Source organism: Misgurnus anguillicaudatus, chromosome 20 (assembly GCF_027580225.2).
Source record: "Misgurnus anguillicaudatus chromosome 20, ASM2758022v2, whole genome shotgun sequence".
Classification (NCBI taxonomy): Eukaryota; Metazoa; Chordata; class Actinopteri; order Cypriniformes; family Cobitidae; genus Misgurnus; species Misgurnus anguillicaudatus.
The window spans coordinates 13,435,389-13,440,000 of record NC_073356.2 but is presented as its reverse complement, the minus strand read 5'-3'; positions in this window follow the sequence as shown (position 1 = coordinate 13,440,000).

Below are 4,612 nucleotides of genomic sequence, written 5' to 3'. Positions count from 1 at the left end.
AGTGTTGGTGTCCATTAAAGTCCATTAAAATGAGAAAAATCCTGCAATGTTTTCCTCAAAAAACATAATTTCTTCTCGACTGAACAAAGAAAGACATCAACATTTTGGATGACATGGTGGTGAGTAAATTATCTGGATTTTTCTTTTAAGAAAATGGAATTTTCCTTTAAGAGCATGGAGCTGTAAAATGAGTGTATATTATAATATAAAAGTAAAAAGAAATCTGGAATCAGGGAAATTTAATGAGAAATGTTTCAGTTCATATTGAAAACTTTAATAATATTGAGTTTTGAATGCACACTTGTCAAATCATGACAACTTCATTTGCGTAAGGGGGCGTGTCGTTTACAGGCGACCGACGTATGTTTTCAATTGTTTCCAATGGAAGTGCTGCACTTATCAAAAATGGCAGCAGCTGTCTTTTTTGTGATTACCGCGTACTGCACACCAGCTTTTACCGTGGGTTCACACCAGCCGCGTTTGAGGCATGAAATTTGCGTCTACTGCATCTAGTTTGCTGCTTGAACATTTTGAGTTTACTCGCTTCATTCGCCCGTGAAAGCCACGCGTGAAATTCTAGTCATCGCAACATTCACGTCATGGGAGGGCCTTCCATAGGCTTCTGTGACTCCGCTCGCTTCCTGTAATCATGTCACTACTAGAGCAAGCTCCTAATTGGTTAACACGGCACATTTTTCTGCCAAAGTTAGCCATTAGCGCGAACTAGACGCACGCTAAACGCCTCATTCGCGCTGCGAGACCTTCAGACGCGTGTCAATGCGTCTTCACATTGACTTTACATTGAAATCACTCGCGCTTGACGCCTCTACCACGGCTGGTGTGAACGCAGCATTAAACTGCTAGGTTTTTTTCAACTGAGAGCTTTGGTTGCTGTGATACTTCTGCTTTGTTTATCAATCGTTAAACGATGCGCCGGTTGGTTGTTGTGATGTTTGTCCTGCCCCTCCTCCACTGTGGATGGCCGTGTGAGAACTGACGAGCTGAGCTTTTTTGATAAGTGCCGCGCTTCCATTGGAAACAAGCTTTGGCGTGCACGCTACCTAAGGGGTTGTGCACACCAAAACTTTTAGACGCGGCTGAAAACGCCTGTTTTTCAGCTAAGCACCTGTGGTAATGTCCCGCCCCTCCTCCACTGTGATTGGATGGCGGTGTGAGAACTGACATTGACGAGCGGAGCTTTTTACCCAACGTTGAATATTTTTCAACTCTCGGCGCTTAGCATTGAGCGCGGAAAAAACGCTGAGCGCCGGTTTTCAGCACAGAAGAAAACCGCTAGCTGCTGGCTTATTTAAAAAAAGCAGAGCTTCCATTGGAAACAATTGAAAACCACTGGCATAAAAGCTTTGTTGTGCACGCTACCTTAGCGCCCAGAGTTGAAAAAAGCTCAGCTTAACAATGTTAGCCATCAAATCACAGTAATGGAGGGGCGGGACAAATACCACAACAACCAACCGGCATTGTACAACAACTGATGCAGAAGTATTATAGCAACCAAAGCGCTTAGCTGAAAAAATTCTGGCAAGCGCCCAAAGACAGCATCCGCAGGGCGTTTTCAGCCGCGTTTAAACGCTTTGGTCTAAACGTCCCCTAAGTGTCCGGTTAGGTCCGTCTACACTGCAGCGCAACCCCAAAGTTAAAAACAGGGTCTGCGGACTCAGGGCGTGACCGTAGCAAAAGTCATGCTTTTTAAATCAAAAACGCATAAATGTAGCTGTAAGATAACGTTTACATTAGCTCTCCAATTCCTCTCATTGTCTAGAAGAAATAATCTAAACATTTCGAATGGGCTTATGCCATAGTATCAAGTACCTCTCGAGTTACTCTTACTAATGCAGCAAACAACCACTAGTTGACTGACCACCATGTTGGTATTTTTGGTCTTTTTGGCCCTGTTTACATCTGGTATTAAGATGTGTTCAGATCAATAAATAAAATACAGGTGTAAAAGGGTGTGAAATGTTTTGACCACATTCAGTGGTAGTCGAAAACACATTCATCTGAATTGCTTTTGTGGTGTAGACGCTTGTGTTCGAACAGCCACAAAATACCACCTACTCTCCGCCTACTCTGTTCAGCATGAACAAGCAGCGGTACTCTCACATAATATTAGTGTGCGTCAACTTAAACCCGTCATTTCTCTCGCTCGTGTTTTAACAACTCGCCCATAGAACTAATTAAGACGGATGCGGTCAAAAGTGGACAAAAGACACCGATTAAAACACCAGGTGTGAACGGGAATGCATCACTCTCATCCACTTGTGATCCGATCGACCAAGACGCATCTTAATCCCAACTATAAATGTGCTCCTTAAGGGATCTTCTATCGGTGAACTCAGCTGAGCTCTCTCTGCTTAGGCTCAGTGTAATATAGATGGGTTGACACTAAAAAACATTTGATTCGATAAAGAGGATCTGCAAAGTCTCCATAAACGTAAAACGTGCCTGGTCGGACCTGAATTGCCTCTAACCAGACATTTATGTTGGTCTTATCCACAGTGTTACAAGGCCAGATCAGCCCAATTACCCTCCTGTGGCTGAGCAGATGGGCTTCTCTTTAGGCAAAGTTCATTATTTTTGTTGAAGTGTATTTGCTTGCTATTTGAGAAGAGAGTTTGACTTCAGACAAAAAGCAAGCAAGAGGTGAAGATTCAGGATTATAGGCTTGTGAAAGATTTAAAGGAAACAGATTTCTTGAATTATGTTCCTAGTTGGGATTTTTGAAAGAAACTATTGGAGGCCAGACTCTCCAAGACCCAGACAGACCTGATGGTCTCAAAACCAGCCAGTCCATTTAACATAACAATAAAAGAAATAAAATAGACATATAAATGCCTTCATTTTAAGCGCTTTGTGTTTTTTATTTGTGTTCGGTCATGAATTATCAATACCAAATATTTTTCAAAATAAAGCATTAAATGGGACATATCATAAAAATCTGACTTTTTCTATGTTTAATAGAAAAATATTTTGTAAATATTTTACCATTTTCTTACCTCAACTTAGACACATTAATACATTCCTATCTTTTTTCGATGCATGCAGTTAATCTTTGTACAGTGCGTTGTGAATGTGTTAGCATTTAGCCTAGCCCCATTCATTCCTTAGGATCCAGACAGGGATTAATTAAGAAGCCACCAAACACTTCCATGTTTTCTCTATTTAAAGACATGAGTAGTTAAACGAGTAAGAATGGTGGCACAAAATAAAACATGGCATTTTTTTAAGCAGATAAAAACTTCGACCTCTGGCGCAGTAACATCCTGTGAACTCTCCTCTCGCTCAAACTCTCAAGTCAGGAGTGATGATGTTACTACGCCAGAGGTCAAAGTTTTAATCCGCTTAAAAAATCGCCACGTTTTATTTTGTGCCACCATACGTACTGGCTTCTAAATTCATCCCTGTTTGGATCCTAAGGAATGAATGGGGCTAGGCTAAATGCTAACACATTCACAACGCGCTGCGCAAAGATAGCGGAGGATTTTCTCGAATTTTAAAAAAGAACCGCCTTCTCCACTTTTTTAAAAAATGCAATTTGCGCAACACTCCTGATTGACAACTAGGAGGAGCAATAGTCTTGATGATCCACCCGGAAAAAGAAAATCCTTCGCAATACATTTAAGTGCACGCATTGAAAAAAGATCTGTATTAAACGGGCAATAAGTAGGATTTACCCCCATCTAGTGGTGAAATTGTATTTTGCATTCAAACGAACAGTGCTTTCTAGCGCCCTCGCCTTTCCAAATGCAAATGCGTGTTGCAACTACAGTAGCCGTTATGTAATCACTGATCTCCTTGTCCGTTGAAGCTGGTTCACATGTTCTGAATGAAAACGTGTTGTGGAAACGGGTTGGTAGGTTAGTGCTTTTTTGTCCCTCTCTTCTATTATAGTTTATGAATATGGCGGAATGACATGGAAGCCTCCTTGGACTTACCCGTTCAATGTAAATAAAGATGAGAAATTCTAAGCTTACAAAGAAAAGTCAGATCACTGGCAGAGGTCATTTGACACCAACGAAGACATATTTATGAATAAAGACATTGATTTTGATTAATAAAACACTTAAAATCCTACTTATTGCCCCTTTAAGGTCTGTATTAATTCATCTAAGTTGAGGAAAGTTGTCAAATATTGAAAAACGGTGGTGTTTTTCGGTTTTCCTTTAAGTGCTATAATGAGTCCCCAGTGCTTCTATCAACCTAGAAAATGTGAAACAACCCAGTAAGTTTGATTAAGTTTTGGTAAACCATTCTATGCAAGCATGTGAAAAATTAGATCATTGAAATTTGCCTCCCCTTGTGATGTCAAAATGGGATCTTATTATAATAATACCACTATCCAACCACAGCACTGTCATTTAGTGCAAAGAAAGAGGAAAAATAATTGACAGCACAATTGAGTTTCAATTTTAACAAACCACCATTATGCCGACCAGTTTGCATTTTAAAGGACACACCCAAAAACGGCACATTTTTGCTCGCACCTACAAAAGTGGCAATTTTAACATGCTATAATAAATATCGATATGGTATTTTAAGCTAAAACTTCACGTATATGCTCTGGACACCAAGGGCTCTATTCTAACGATCTGAA